Source organism: Pinus tabuliformis, chromosome X, assembly GCF_031772625.1.
Source record: "Pinus tabuliformis cultivar Carrire ecotype Pingquan chromosome X, CPIR1, whole genome shotgun sequence".
Lineage (NCBI taxonomy): Eukaryota > Viridiplantae > Streptophyta > Pinopsida > Pinales > Pinaceae > Pinus > Pinus tabuliformis.
Genome location: NC_142308.1, coordinates 1,539,880,209 through 1,539,897,723, shown reverse-complemented (window position 1 = coordinate 1,539,897,723; position 17,515 = coordinate 1,539,880,209). Strand labels below are relative to the sequence as shown.

The window sequence follows — 17,515 nt, the reverse complement described above, 5'->3', positions numbered from 1 at the left end:
TGTAAGAGCACAACAATAACATTAGTGGGATTTTATGGGGCACAATAATAACAATATGGGGACAATATTGGAACAAAAATAACAATAAGTGGCTACAATGACAATTATAATGGGGGAATACACTAGTATTATAGGGACCTAACAATGTTCCTATCAAACCCTGTTGACGTGCCCATTCATGAAATGTTATGCAACCAACTCACAAAATAAAGGAAAAAATAGATCAACGACTTCAAAATCAGCCTCTTCGAGGGGGAAACCTCCTTTACATTACACAAATGAACAATTCTTAGATGATACAAATTACAAGGTCTCCTTTCTATATATATGAGTCTAAGGGGTCACAATATAATCAGAGCCTACATAACAATAATATTGTAAGTGCACAACAATAACAATAGTGGGCTTCTATAGGGCACAATAATAACAATATGGAGACTACATGGGCACAACAATACAATAAGGGAGTTGCACTACTAACAATAAGGGTCTACACTAGTAGTATAGGGACCTAACATTCCCTTCTCCTTCAAAAAGTGTTGTCCTCAATGCTTGAGTAGTTCTAGATGCTTCTGTATAAAATTATCATCCTCCCATGTGGAATCTTCAACTTGATGAGATACTCTGAAATTGATCGATTTTGTAATTGTCCGATTCTTTTTTCTATGATTGCTTCAGGTTCCAATATGATTTTTCCTTCCTCGTTAAGTTCTAACAATATTTTTTAAACTTGGAGGTTATCACCTATAACCTTCTTTAAGCATGAAACATGGAAAATTGGGTGCACTCGAGAAGATGCAGGAAGCTCCAATTTGTATGCCATAGCACCACTAGCATTTGCACCTTATGTTGCAAAGGAAACATCGTAAGGCATAGAGTGGTGAAGAATAGCATAGAGTGGGGAAGAATAGGGACATGGATAGAGTGGGGAAGGATAGGGACATTTGAATGGACATTGTTGAAAGCAAGGGTGGATGATAATGAGTTACAATTGCAATAGTTAGTTATGTGTATTCTGAAAATGGATATTTTGTAAATAATAATAGTTTGTGAAAGAATAGCGACATGTAAATGGACATTGTTGAAAGATAGGGTGGATGATAATCAGTTAGAGTTGAAAGTATTAGTTATGTGTATTTTGAATATGGATATTTTGTAAATAATAGTAGTGTGTGGAAAAATAGCAACATGTGAATGGACATTGTTGAAAGCTAGGGTGGATGATAATGAGTTATACTTGAAATGATTAGTTATGTGTATTCGAATATTGCTATTTGGTAAATAATAGTAATGTCATGTAGAGGTTATCTATTATCCATGTAGTTGTTTTTGTTTATGTGAACATGTTTTTGTACATTATTTTTTATTTTTTATTTTTTTTTTTTGTCTTTCGAGATGTAATTTTTCCATATGCTACCTATTTATGGTGTTATTAGAAAATACTATTATATTGTAATGGAAGAGGTGAAAGAAACGATACGACATTGTGAACAACATCATGGTCGTCGTTCCATATTTGAAAATGCATGAAAAATTGTTGGAGCCATCATGATAATAATAAAAATTCCAGCATGATTTTGAAAAAATTTAGCTAAATTTTTTGAAAAAGTGGATTATAGTTGTCAAGTTTTAGAATTTTGAGTGCCTTAATTTTGCATAGAAAATGATAGAAATTACAACATGATTTTGAAAAAATCCAGCTAATTTTTTTGAAAATGTCAATTACAGCGGTCAAGCTTCAGTATTTTGGGTACCCAGGCATTCATGATGGATGCTAAATCCATTTCCGCCATCCAAAAACAATTTAAACACTCCCATAGTCAAATTTTGGAATTTTCCGTCCAGAAAAAATTGTGATCTCTTTCGATAAGACTGGAAAAAAATGGTCCACCTTTGTGTGGGAAACATGATTGAACATCAAAGTTTCAAACGAATGCATACACGCATAGAGGATTATTATGGAAGATTCCTTCTTCAAGTAATCGTAATATAAGCCATGAGGATATTAAATGTCCTTAAAAACTAAAGCACAGAACTTGGGAGCTTCAAGACCCAGGAATGGAATTTGGTATTTGGTAAACATTTTACAAGAGAAATATGATTGAACATCAAAGTTTCAAACGAATGCATACACACATAGAGGATTATTATGGAAGATTCCTTCTTCATGGAATAGTAATATAAGCCATGAGGATATTAAATGTCCTTAAAAACTACAACATAGAACTTGGGAGCTTCAAGACCCAAGAATGGAATTTGGTAACATTTTTAAATGGAGTTTCCAATACAAACTGATGGTAATCACCCACAAGCTTTCAAGTTCATGGCCCCTAAATTTTTGCATTCTTGATAATGTTTTCTCACTGTTTCAATGTCAATTTCATGATGCTTCCAAAAAAAATTAGAAAACAATTTTATAAGTTTTAATTTCTATCTATAAAATAGCTACTCCATCATGAAGAATAGAGATTATTGCTACTCCATCATGAAGAATAGAGAACTTGCGAGCTTCGAGACCCATGAATGGAATTTGGTAACATTTTAAATTGAGTTTCTAATACAAGCTTTCTCAATCTGACAGAATCGCCTACAAGCTTTCAAGTTCATGGGCCCTAAATTTTTGCATTCTTGATGATCTAAGTCACATGACACGGGGATTCGGGACACGTAGGATTTGAGATTCATGGTGTCGGATTCGGACACATTGACCCCCCGGAACAGGACACATAGGATTCGTTATATATTATTTTATTAATATATATATCTATATATATATATATATATATATATATATATATATATATATATATATATATATATATATATTTAAAAGATATATATATATTAAAAATTAGATATTTCTTACACAAATTTTAATTAATGATACAAATTTATTGATTTCAAATATAGATCTTCATCTATAGCTATTAGCATGCATAGTACATACAAAATTCAAATACATGTCAATCTATTATCTATTTCTTATGCTTGGCCCTCTTGCCACCACAAGAAATGTCTAATTTTTTAGTCTTGTTGGAAAATCAGGATCTTTGTCATTAATATCACCCTCTAAGCATTAATATCCAGAGGTATCTTTGTCATTACCTCTGTATCTGTATAGGGATCTTTGTCATTAATATCACCGCTTAAGCATTAACATAAGATAGAATAAGCATAACATATCAAGTCAAGATTTTGTTTGAGTGATGTGTACATTTTTAGGAGGGTCATGATACAGGAGTTCGACAACAAACGTCACTAACATCAAGGTACATAGAGGGATTGGTGCTCTTGATTAAATATGAGTTCCATACCCTAATACATGACAAAATTCAATGGAAACATTGCAATCCCCCAATCCTAAAATCCTGAAAAACTGATAAGTCTGCTGGATTTTGAATGAAATCTAAAATTCTACTTTCTCCATATGAAATCCAATGAGGTCGGAACCACTATCAAACATCCTGAATCATTTCATGGTAATGTTAAAGATTTAAGTAAAAGGATGAAAATGAAGATTAAGGAGAATGTCACTCACTTTTCATCCTTTTACTTAAAGAATTTAACATTACCATGAATAGCATATCAATACTAGGGCCTAGACTTGATCATTAAGCTACCAAAATGCTTGCCAAATGAAATATGCATGGCTGTAATGACCAAATGCGGCCTTTTCATACCCGTGCAAGTCACTTTTGCCGCCTAACGAGTCCTGGAAAACAGGACACGCTGCCAAAATCGTGACACGCAGTTGGATTCGATGTGTCAAAATAGGACACGACGTGTCATGGTTTTTGGACACGAATCTCGAGAGAATCGTGTCGGACACGATGGATTCAGGATTTGTGGGGCCTATAGGATGAATCTGGTTATCTAGTTGATGATGTTTTCTCACTGTTTCAATGTCAATTTCATGATGCTTCCAAAAAACTATAAAACAGTTTTAAAGTGTTAGTTTTTATCTATAAATTAGCTACTTCATCATGGAGAATACACATTTGTTAGGTATTATTTGGCATTTCACATGATGTTGTATTATGAGTCATTGTGTAAGTAAAGCAACATTGTGAATCTAGTGTGAGGAGGACCAAGGTGTATTTAGTAGTCACAATTGATTGAGGGATGAGGCACATTGAAGAGTCATAGATAAGAGAGATGCATTGAAGAGCATTTTGGTAGTCCATCATGAGAAACTGTGTGAGGCATTTTGCCACCATTTGGTCATCTCAACATATTTGTTACTTTCTGAAACTAGCATTTCCCAGGTATGCTTGTCCACTAAAGTTTGTTATGTGATTCACTGTAGTGTTGCAAGTTACACTGCATGGTTTCTTAAATTCTACTGTGGTTTTACTAATTGCCTATATGGTCTGCTAAAGCCAAAATATTATAGCTTATGACATGACGTGTGAAGTTTACTTTCCAGGCTTTAGTTATAGAAAACAGTAGCTGAGTTTTGTTACTTGTAACTTGTTGAATAGTTGAGTATACTAACATAGTAAAGTCTGATATACTATAGTATATACCATATTGAATTTCCAACAGATAGGAGGCATTTGATTGAAATAAAATTTAAATACTAAAATCTGAAGCATTCCTAGGAGACAAAATAGTCTCCAGAACTTCTAAATCGCCCAAGTCTCCAATTTCATTTGGAAATTCTTTTATGTTTGTACCCCTAAGATCTAATTTTTTTAGGTACTTTTGATATGCTATTTGCGGAGGTAATATTTCAATGTTCTTACAATAGGAAACATTTAAACATTCAAGTGTGTTGATGTTTCCCAGTGTTTCGCTAGAGACGATTAAATTATATCACCAACTCAAATGAAGATATTTAAGACAAATTAAATTACCAAAAGAACTTGGAAGCATCTGCAACCATAGGGAGTGAGACAGACCTATGCATTTCAGGTTTATTAAATTACCTAAAGACTTTGGAAGCACCTGCAACTGAGAAGAGTGAGATAGATCGATGTAATCCATGTTTATAGAGTACCCAAAGGAATCTGGCAGTGACTTTAGATTTGGGCAATTGTTTGTTGATAAGTTGGCCCATCAATTCTCCATATTCTCCTCTACCAAAGCTCTCAGCGCTCTCTTTCAATCTCAGTTATCAATTACATGAATACCAACTCATTGTGAAGGCACAGTTTGTTGATAAGTTGGCTCATCGATTCTCCGTATTCTCCTCTGCCAAAGCTCTCAGCTCTCTCTTTCAATCTCAGTTATCATAGATTCACAATCTCAGTTAGCACAGATTCACAGACACATGACATAAACATCCACACATATACACAACAAACATTACAAAAAAGCAAATATAACAGTACATGGGTAGGTAGTACATGGGAATATGAATGATAGAGAGTATATTTAAAAACCTTATTTAAAAAACATAAATGTAAATGGCTTTCTTTTTTAAGATACTAATATTTTGGAATCTATTTGTCTCAAACTGTGTGTTTACATTTCTTCCATAATAATCGCTAAATGTGAAGCTTATTACATATGCTTTGTCCCTATCCAAAAAGGATGAGTCAATCTGAGACCATCCATTCAAACACAGAACATCAAGGCAAATATGCGTCCTACCGTGAACTATATGGGTAACATTCATCAGAAAATCTACCAACGCTATATGCTAGGCATACCTTGCACTTTCTCCATAATGTTTTAATTTGGATTCTCGAAAGGCAACTACACAACCTCCCTCAACAATCTAACATCTTAGAATACAAACTCTGCCTGACATATAACCTTTGGCTAAGACTTCAATTATGCATTCATTTCAAATTTATTTCTTTGCTTTTCACATTTCAAGCACCTTCACTTGTTACTGCCACTGCTCCAGTAATCCCACCTCAGCCCACTACTTAGGACAACCCTTAGCATCAATGTACTCCAATGACATACAATGTTGGATACCTGATAGCCCTTATAACTTGGAGCACCCATGAACATTTAATACCTGAAGCTTTGTCAGTTTGGCCAATCCCCGTATGCTCTTCAGCTTCGCACAATCATATGCCTGCAACTCTTTCAAAGATACCAACGTTTCAATACCTGGCAGCTCCTCTACATTTTTGCACCGACTAATCTCCAGCACTTGAAGTTTTGGAAGACCAAAAAGCCCTGCTATTTTCCTCAAGTTAGAGCAATTAGTCAATTCCAGTTTTATCAGAGTCTTTGGCAATGTTCCGACCTCCACCAAATGATTACAAAACCTGAGGGAGACATATTTAAGGATGGGGCAGACACCTGTGGCAAATGATACCTCTGATAATTTCGTGTTATAAACTTCTAAGACTTGCAGCTGAGGCATGCAGTTGTCATTGGGAGATTCTAAATTATTCAATGTTTGCAACCGACAATTCAATACTCTCAACTCAGTCAACTGAGTCAACAGTCGAATAGTCACCAGCAAATGTTTCAGTTCACTGCAATTCTCGAGCCTCAATTCCTTTAAGATCTTCAAGTGACCAAGTGAAAGTGGTAGACTGTCCAGCGAAGGGCTCCCTATTTCCAGAACTTCTAAAAAGAAATTCTGTCCAGCGAAGGGCTCCCTATTTCCAGGTGCCAGGAGGGATCTCATACATACATACACAACTGATTTCTTTATTCTAGTAACATACTCCGCTATGTTTTGCATTTTACAATAACCGCTTATGAGAGAAAAACATAATCTGAAATGTCATTCAACTCTCATAATCTGAAATGCCATTTAACTTCCTACAACTTAACAGGTATCTACTATTCAGTTCATCGTTATATATTTAAAAAAAAAAAAAAAAAAAACTTCAAAAAGGAAATACAAATGAATTGTTTACATTATCAGATCAACTGTCTTAAGCGTATCTGTCAAATGGAAACTATTTAAGCTCGTCACTATTCAAGAAGTGAATGTACCCCTCCCCAGGTCACAACTGTCAAATTCTATAGGCCTATCAGAGTAAAGATAGACAAACAAGCTCCTTCAATTTCTACTCCACATAGTACGCAAGTCTCCGGAGGTTCATCCTCCTGATTTTATCTGCCTTCTTGGATGGTTTCTTGACCGGCTGATTTAAAACCCCTGCATCAGCTTCGTCATGGAACCATCCGACTGACTTCTGGGCCGAATACATGAGCTGCGAAAAGCCTGTTCCAGAAAACAAATTAGGTCAGATACTCTAGACAGACTTCAGTTTAAATTATAAAATGTCATGTTACAAAGAGAAAATCACCGCCTTGATAAACAGCTGTGAAACTCAAATAAACATTTGTGAGACACAGAAATTAAAAAATAAAAAAGATAAAAAAACCTTCTATACATTTATCTAGATTCTAAACTGAAAGATCGGAAGATGTACCACTACTAAAAAACCTGGGAGACAAATTGGCAAACAATGTATTAGTAATGAGATCAAGAATGAACACCTACTTCGAACTACTGTCTACAACAACATATTCTCTAAATATAGGACAAGCAAAACAACTCTTTATTTCCAATTCCGACAAACATTAACAACTGAGAAAAACTATGTTGCACTGTATTTTGGGAATAGGGGGGGCTCAGTTTCCAGGGATGACTGAAAGGAACTCCCAAATTTCATCAAAGGCAGACAGGGATGGCAAATATTAATTTTTTTAATAAAATATTAAAAAATCGAAAAGAGAGATAATAAAACTTTATCAAATTAGCAACACTTAATTTATGGGTCCAAATGGCCTTGTCTGTGTGAATATTAGAACCCTGAAAACTAAATAGGGTCCAAGTACCTATCAAATGTGGGAGCCAAAACTGTTGTGATTATGCTTCGTTACAATAAACATACTACATGGAATGTAGGCACGCACTGCATAGATAATATTTGTCATGGTCTGAATGTTGAACCCAACAAGATAAAGAATTTACCTTTTTGGATAATAGTGCCACATGAGCAGTGGTTTAGATAGGGGCATCCAACATCTCCAAATCCAGAAAAGACACCTCCCATAGCGATATATACAGGATGTGGGGAAATTCCACCACATCCTCGGGAGCATCCCTTCTAAACAACGAGTTCCCCTTGTCCAAGTCCCCAGAGGCAGGGATAGGCAAGGGATATCCAGGGGTGGGAAAAACTCCCCATGCTACACTAGAAAAACTTAATGAACTAGGGTAGGTAATAACAGAGATTACAAATTTCTAAGCACGATGAAGAAACAATTAACATGGGGGACTCGTCCCCATGCTACGTTAGGAAAAAAACTCAATGAAATATGGTAAGTAATAACAGAGATTAGAGATTTCTTGGCAAAAAGTAAGAAATAATTAACTAAACCTACTAGTTACCTCCTACAGACATCAGTCAGATTGGACGTTAAAAAGTTGTAAAATATGAAGAAGAAGCAGAAGAAATTACTCATGAAAAGAAACCTCTAGAAAACAAGTTCTCCTAGTATATTTTCTCAACCCACAAGGTATAACAAATTAGTTTCCATCCATTGTTGAAAAACTTGTCTAGGCAAATAAACCAGTACAACCAAAGTGTAAGGGTGCACCTAAGACTCGAACAAAAACTCGGCAATAGAAATTATTCAAAATGAGGGGTTTTCTTTTCTCTTTGGCCTTTAATTTTTGACGATGGTCAGCTTTTTTTTCCATCTGCCTAGCAAGTAACCCACAAATACTTGCAGGTCTGACACTTCACAATTCAAACTGGGGACCAAGTTAACTTAGACTTGTAGCAGTACTGAGCTGAGTTCGACACGGGAGCACTTAAAATACTCCACGAGTTTTCAACTCTCATTAATAGAGATTATGTTCTCTTTCTGTCAACATGACACTATTGTGAAACTTCCAAGATCTGAATCATTGCTGGCCCAGTGATTGGCTAACACAAGAGTGCCACTGTCACTTGCAAGAATAAAACTTGAGACCTGTGACTAGTGAATTCCCCACTTTGCCATTAAACCACGGACCCATGTCCCAGTGTTTGTGTTTTACGATAAAGAAAAACTCATAGCAGAGACAACATGATCTTCTGGTTTATGATCCATCTAGGGCATCAAAGCAATCAAAGCCAAATGGGCATTCATGCCATGTTGGCAGGATAATCATGACAACCATTCAAAAAAAATAATTTTGGGGAAGTTTCTTTGTTTTGCTTTGTTAGTTTAGCTTCTAACTGGGGTTCTCTGAGTTCGATGGAAGGAGAAAGGAAAGAGAGAGAAGAAAAGTCACGTGCACAACAGGGTACAGACCAGAATAGCGCATGTAAATCTTGCTGCCAATACTAGAGTGCAAAACAACTGTACTCATATGTAACAAAACTCTGTATAGAAATTTCCCAGTGAATAAAGCCACACTCTTCCTTCTCAAAATAGTTTTGAAATTTTGTGTAATAAACCTCACTAGTAATATCTTGCTTCCTATATTTTCTTACTTACCTAAATGCTAAATGTAAACCGACTGAAATGTCCCTGTTTTGGGCGTCCTCATAGCTCTCTGTTAGTAGCTTTGGTTTCTTTGCTGTAATTGTCATTAGAAGGTATCCAAAGACTCTTCTGATCTACTGTGTTTTTCTAATTTCTTTGGCATGAACTGTGTATATAAATCAATCTGCCTTGTTTTCTGGGTATTACTTTAATACTGACTAGCAGTTTGGTCCCCTGTTAATGTCTCTGTGTTGGCAGGTGACAGAGCAGGTCATTTGATATCAGAGTGCTATACAATCCTGGAAGTGGATGATTAAAACCAGACAATAGTATCACTTGGAGGGAGAAAAACCCCAGGAAGAGTGAAGACAAACCTTTCAACAAATTGATGGGCAGATGCATACAGAGAAAATGAATAACAGATTAAGGTAGCTTGAGGCTTATTTCAGTTGTCAGGGACATTCTGATGTGAAAAAGATTACCTTTGCATGTTTGAAAATGTCAAAGCATGCCCTCCTATGGTGGGAAAGCTATTGCTAGAATTTGTAACAGCAAAAGAAATCACTTGTTATGTATTATAACGAGTTCAAAGTTTTGCTGAGAAGGAAATTATAGCTAGCCAGGTGTGAAAGGGAGGAGAAAATCCAGAGGCAGTGTCTTAGATAGCGTCACAGGCAGCTTGTCCAAGATTACACTGACGAGTTCCAAAAAGCAAGCTATCATACTGAGTATTTTGGAAGATGAAGCCAGCGTGGTTATGAAATACATTGGAGTTATTCACTGTTACATTCGACAAGAGCTGGCCTTGCTCAAGGTTCACAGCCTTGATTGGGCCTGTACAGAGATAGTGTAATGAAGCCAAAAGCAAATGAGGTGCTGTGATTAGAGGGAGCTCCAGAGAACCAATGAGAGAAATGAATGAACAAAAATAGACCATGAAAGGTAAAAGGTTGCTAGTACCGTACAAAGGATGGATGAAGAACAGAATGATGAATGTAAGGCAAAAGAATGGACCATTGCAAAAGACATGGGCATACCAAGGACCAATGTTGGGAGTTACATCCAGAACTAATTCCCAAGAATCGGGAAAGAAAAAAATTCCCTGTGATGAAATGTGCTCCAATGGACAAACAAGAAGTTGGAGGAATAGGAAGATGGATGAAAACTGAACCTTATGGATCAGCCTCGCCCTGAGCAAAAAAATGAAAGCAAAAACGTCTTCTTTGTGAAGGGTCAGTTAAAAAGTCCATTACTTACAGCCCAGTAGCCAGAAAAATCTGATATCTGAAGCTTTTGAGCAGCAATTTGGTTTATCAACAGAGGAACATCCAAAACCTTACCCATTTGGTTGGCTGCATAAAGACATGGACCTCAAGGTCACAAGAAAATACAAGTTTGACTTCACCATCTCTGCCTAATCAATTAATGAAATCATTTGTGATGTAGTTCTGCTTGATGTCAGTGAGATACTGATGGGCATTGGGGAGTCCTTACTTATGTGACTGAGATGATATTTTCTATAGAAGACCAGATAAGTGTATGCTGCTCAAGCTCTATCTCATTAAATCTTACTTGGGTAAAGAAAATATATCCTCGCTTCGGGCGACCCAAATGAATCCATAATCCAGCAAAAGGTTCATTTTGACAATATTAAGGCCCAAGGTGGAAAAAAGGAGTGCCGAACAAGTAAATCAGAATTTTGATAGGTGGGCAAAGGAATCAGCTAAAGGACCTTCTGTCGCAGTCTAAGGAGGTGGGTCTTGAGCCAAAAGGGGTACAGATTGAAAAGCCAGTTCAGCATTAAATTCAGCTATTGCCGGAGGCAATCCTGCCCAACTTAGAGCCAGAGCCAAGTGTATTTCTTTGCATGTCACTTGTTTTATCTTTTGAAATAATCATGTGCTTGGCTCGCTTTCAACATTAAGAATGTAAGACAATGGTCGCTGCTCATGAAAACCGTAGGCCCATCTTGGCAGCATTGCAACAAACAGAAACAGGTGAGAATGCACATGAAGTGAATGATTATTGTACAATTCTGATCAGCTACGCACCCTAAGAAAAGACACCTCCCATAGCAATATATACAGGATGTGGGGAAATTCCACCACATCCTCGGGAGCATCCCTTCTAAACAGCGAGTTCCCCTTGTCCAAGGCCCCAGAGGCAGGGATAGGCAAGGGATATCCAGGGGTGGGAAAAACTCCCCATGCTACACTAGAAAAACTTAATGAACTAGGGTAGGTAATAACAGAGATTACAGATTTCTAAGCATGATGAAGAAACAATTAACATGGGGGACTCGTCCCCATGCTACACTAGAAAAAAAACTCAATGAAATATGGTAAGTAATAACAGAGATTAGAGATTTCTTGGCAAAAAGTAAGAAACAATTAACTAAACCTACTAGTTACCTCCTACAGACATCAGTCAGATTGGACATTAAGAAGTTGTAAAATATGAAGAAGAAGCGGAAGAAATTACTCATGAAAAGCAACCTCTAGAAAACAAGTTCTCCTAGTATATTTTCTCAACCCACAAGGTATATCAAATTAGTTTCCATCCATTGTTGAAAAACTTGTCTAGGCAAATAAACCAGTACAGCCAGAGTGTAAGGGTGCACCTAAGACTTGAACAAAAACTCGGAAATAGAAATTATTCAAAATGAGGGGTTTTCTTTTCTCTTTGGCCTTTAATTTTTGACGATGTTCAGCTTTTTCTTCCATCTGCCTAGCAAGTAACCCACAAATACTTGCAGGTCTGACACTTCACAATTCAAACTGGGGACCAAGTTAACTTAGACTTGCAGCAGTACTGAGCTGAGTTCGACACGGGAGCACTTAAAAGACTCCACGAGTTTTCAACTCTCATTAATAGAGATTCTGTGCTCTTTCTGTCAACATGACACTATTGTGAAACTTCCAAGATCTGAATCATTGCTGGCCCAGTGATTGGCTAACACAAGAGTGCCACTGTCACTTGCAAGAATAAAACTTGAGACCTGTGACCAGTGAATTCCCCACTTTGCCATTAAACCACGGACCCATGTCCCAGTGTTTGTGTTTTACGATAAAGAAAAACTCATAGCAGAGACAACATGATCTTCTGGTTTATGATCCATCTAGGGCATCAAAGCAATCAAAGCCAAATGGGCATTCATGCCACGTTGGCAGGATAATCATGACAACCATTCAGAAAAAACAATTTTGGGGAAGTTTCTTTGTTTTGCTTTGTTAGTTTAGCTTCTCACTGGGGTTCTCTGAGTTCGATGGAAGGAGAAAGGATAGAGAGAGAAGAAAAGTCACGGGCACAACAGGATACAGACCAGAACAGCGCATGTAAATCTTGCTGCCAATACTAGAGTGCAAAACAACTGTACTCATCTGTAACAAAACTCTGTATAGAAATTTCCCAGTGAATAAAGCCACACTCTTCCTTCTCAAAATAGTTTTGAACTTTTGTGTAATAAATCTCACTGGTAATATCTTGCTTCCTATATTTTCTTACTTCCCTAAATGCTAAATGTAAACCGACTGAAATGTCCCTGTTTTGGGCGTCCTCATAGCTCTCTGTTAGTAGCTTTGGTTTCTTTGCTGTAATTGTCATTAGAAGGTATCCAAAGACTCTTCTGATCTACTGTGTTTTTCTAATTTCTCTGGCATGAACTGTGTATATAAATCGATCTGCCCTGTTTTCTGGGTATTACTTTAATACTGACTAGCAGTTTGGTCCCCTGTTAATGTCTCTGTGTTGGCAGGTGACAGAGCAGGTCATTTGATATCAGAGTGCTATACAATCCTGGAAGTGGATGATTAAAACTAGACAATAGTATCACTTGGAGGGAGAAAAGCCCCAGGAAGAGTGAAGACGAACCTTTCAACAAATTGATGGGCAGATGCATACAGAAAAACTGAATAACAGATTAAGGCAGCTTGAGGCTTATTTCAGTTGTCAGGGACATTCTGATGTGCAAAAGATTACCTTTGCATGTTTGAAAATGTCAAAGCATGCCCTCCTGTGGTGGGAAAGCTATTGCTAGAATTTGTAACAGCAAAAGAAAGCACTTGTTATGTATTATAACGAGTTCAAAGTTTTGCTGAGAAGGAAATTATAGCCAGCCAGGTGTGAAAGGGAGGAGAAAATCCAGAGGCAGCATCTTAGATAGCGTCACAGGCAGTTTGTCCAACATTACACTGACGAGTTCCAAAAAGAAAGCTATCATACTGAGTATTTTGGAAGATGAAGCCAGCGTGGTTATGAAATACATTGGAGTTATTCACTGTTACATTCAACAAGAGCTGGCCTTGCTCAAGGTTCACAGCCTTGATTGGGCCTGTACAGAGATAGTGTAATGAAGCCAAAAGAAAATGAGGTGCTGTGATTAGAGGGAGCTCCAGAGAACCAATGAGAGAAATGAATGAACAAAAACAGACTATGAAAGGTAAATGGTTTCTAGTACCATACAAAGGATGGATGAAGAACAGAATGATGAATGTAAGGCAAAAGAATGGACCATTGCAAAAGACATGGGAATACCAAGGACCAATGTTGGGAGTTACATCCAGAACTAATTCCCAAGAATCGGGAAAGAAAAAAATTCCCTGTGATGAAATGTGCTCCAATGGACAAACAAGAAGTCGGAGGAACAGGAAGATGGATGAAAACTGAACCTTATGGATCAGCCTCACCCTGAGCGAAAAAATGAAAGCAAAAACGTCTTCTTTGTGAAGGGTCAGTTAAAAAGTCCATTACTTACAGCCCAGTAGCCAGAAAAATCTGATATCTGAAGCTTTTGAGCAGCAATTGGGTTTATCAATGGAGGCACATCCAAAACCTTACCCATTTGGTTGGCTGCATAAAGACATGGACCTCAAGGTCACAAGAAAATACAAGTTTGACTTCACCATCTCTGCCCAATCAATTAATGAAATCATTTGTGATGTAGTTCTGCTTGATGTCAGTGAGATAGTGATGGGCATTGGGGAGTCCTTACTTATGTGACTGAGATGATATTTTCTATAGAAGACCAGATAAGTGTATGCTGCTCAAGCTCTATCTCATTAAATCTTACTTGGGTAAAGAAAATATATCCTCGCTTTGGGCGACCCAAATGAATCCATAATCCAGCAAAAGGTTCATTTTGACAATATTAATGCCCAAGGTGGAAAACGGAGTGTCGAACAAGTAAATCAGAATTTTGATAGGTGGGCAAAGGAATCAGCTAAAGGACCTTTTGTCGCAATCTAAGGAGATGGGTGTTGAGCCAAAAGGGGTACAGATTGAAAAGCCAGTTCAACATTAAATTCAGCTATTTCCAGAGGCAATCCTACCCAACTTAGAGCCAGAGCCAAGTGTATTTCTTTGCATGTCACTTGTTTTATCTTTTGAAATAATCATGTGCTTGGCTTGCTTTCAACATTAAGAATGTAAGACAATGGTCGTTTCTCATGAAAACCGTAGGCCCATCTTGGCAGCATTGCAACAAACAGAAACAGGTGAGAATGCACATGAAGTGAATGATTATTGTACAATTCTGATAAGCTATGCACCCTGAGAGAAGAAGCTAGAGGCTGGAGTTCACTTGCTGCCAGAGGCCCATACTTCAAAAGTCACTGGCCACTTTGGTGTATAAGGAAAACGCAGGCAAAACCTGCAAGGGAATGTGTATTGGCCAAGAATGCAGGCAGAGGCCACCAAGTTTAACGAGGGTTGTGCATTGTGCAGCACCAAAAATTCAGCAAATGTCGGGGCTGCACATTCCCTTCTAGTGCCTTCAAGGCCTTGGGAAATTATACCTATGGACTTTCTTGGTGGGCTGTCCAAAACCAAAACTTGCGACGGAAGTCTACCATACCTGCAGCATTGTTACAACTGGGCCATTCATGGCTGAACCAGCAAATCGCCTTTTCAAACCTTGCTTGGGATTCCTGCCCCAAACTCCACTTAATATAGTGTTACAAAGTATGAAAGAGCGGAAGGTAGCAGGTCCAGTAATGATTAGCTTAGTGCTGTTACATTCATAGAATGAGCTCAAGAACTTTATTCTCAACTGCAGGCCAGGTTGCAAGAGGTTCAAGCACGGTATACCCGGAGGAAGATAGCACTTCCAAATTTCCAGGCTGAGTTGAGGAACAGTAAAACGAAGCCTAAGGAGCCCAGGGACCAGATCTATTCATGAGGGTAAGTTGATGGAGACCATCAAACTACCAGGGGCAAGGCCCGATCCGTCTAGGACGTCAATGCAATCAGAACCACGGGTGCATTCAAGCCAGGTGGCAGTAGAGTCACCAAAAACAATTGGTAAAAAACACAGTCCTGGGGAAGTTTCGATGTTTTGCTTTGTTAGTTTATCTTTTTCCATTGGGATTCACTGAGTTCCCTGGAAGGAGAAATAGGGTAGGGGATACAAAAAGAAGCCAGAGCAGAGAATAAAGGTCACAGACACAACAAGACAAATATGTAAACTTTGCATAGTATTCTCCCGTTGAATAACTAAACACTCTTCTACTAAAATTTGTTTTCTGTGTAGTAAATTTTGCTGGCAATAACTTGCTTACCCTGTTTTATTATTATTATTTCCATGGCATGTTCTGGGCAAAGTTTAAACCAACCGATATGCCCCTCTTTCTGAGCACCTTCGAAGCTCTCTGTTAGTAGATTAGTTTTCTTTGCTGTAATTGCCATTAGCAGAAACTAAATATTCTGCCGATTTACTATGTTGATTTCTCTGGCAAAATCTATGTATATAAATGGATTTGTCCTGTTTTCTGGGCATTTTAGCAGTTTGGTCCCCAATAACAGTCTCAGTCCTATCAGGTGCTAGGAGGACATCATTTTAGCAGAGTTGGTGCTGAAGCAGCTGGTGACTCCAGCTTTTGTAGCATGATATTTGAGAGCTCTTGTCATCGCTATCTAGGTTATCAACACCACTATCTGGGTTATCAACACCAGCTGCCCTAATTCCACACACTTCCGTGGTTGCCTGTTTATTGGTGAAATACAAGGATAAGAAAATTTACAGACATTTATATCAAACAATTTATAAAGATTTGATTGATGTGGGCACTTACGTATGAGAAGTACTACAATACTGAGAGGGGAGGGTTGAGATCTCACCCATTATATGCGTCCAGATCGAAACCCCTTATTTCTGCAACACGAGAAAGGGCATCTCTCCAGGTTTGAATGCTGGTGGAGTTGTATCGCGGTTTCCCTTCACCCGTTTGCGTGGGGGCATGAGGATACAGGGATGCCATTGCCAATGCCGATTCGACTATACAAACAGACACTGGAGCCCGTAAACTGAAACAGCCATAAACTCCATGAAACCGTAAACGGAAATAGCCATAAACTCCACGAACTCTGCTGGAAGCTCGGCGCACAGATGTCAAGTGGTGAGTGAACTATCGCCCTAATTAACTAATCACTAATATAATGTTTTAAAATATTTTTTTTATTAAATTGGACAGTTGATTTTTGTTCAATCGTCTAACAAAAGATCTAACGGCTACAATTAAGACATAAAGGCATTTGGGGGAGTCCATTTCAGAGGGAAACGCCTTACGGCGTCAATATTTTGGGACACCTTGTAAGGACCATAGTAATTTGGTGATAATTTATTATCCTTATTAGCTTGCTTGAGGGGCATTTATTTATATGGTTGTAGCCATAAAAATACCCAATTGCCTACATCAAAAATTCTTTCATTGTGATGTTGATATGCCTATTGTTTCATTCAATTCTGTGCCAAAGTGAGGCTATCCTTTAAGAGTTGGAGAACTTGTTGTTGATGCTCGAGGTGATATTTCACTACTTTAACCTTAGAATTCATCAAACCTTGAAATGTATAAGGTGCATTGGTAAGGTCAAAAGGCATGACCAAAAATTCATAATGTGTTGAGAAATGGCAACAAGAAATTCCAGTGTAATTTGTCCTTGAATTAGACTGAGAAGTAAAATCGAATTCTATTCTCATAGCAACTTGTAAATAGTTAATTAAGTTTAATTAACTTAATTATCTTAGGAATTTCGAGTTGGAAGTCTTTCTGTAGTCATGTATATGTTCTCCCTAAGTTTGAGGGGTTCAATATGAGTTTAAATTGAGTCGGAAATTAGA

At 37.6% G+C, this 17,515-nt stretch overlaps 1 long non-coding RNA gene across 1 annotated transcript; it reads right to left on the bottom strand.

The window, feature by feature from the left end:
• Positions 1-6,972: 6,972 nt before the first annotated feature.
• On the bottom strand, positions 6,973-16,692 carry LOC149145921 (uncharacterized). The gene is made up of 2 exons (XR_016264606.1): positions 16,516-16,692; positions 6,973-7,141 (listed from the first exon to the last, which is right to left on the bottom strand). It is a non-coding gene; the product is annotated as an uncharacterized LOC149145921 (long non-coding RNA).
• Between the last annotated feature and the right edge of the window lie 823 nt (positions 16,693-17,515).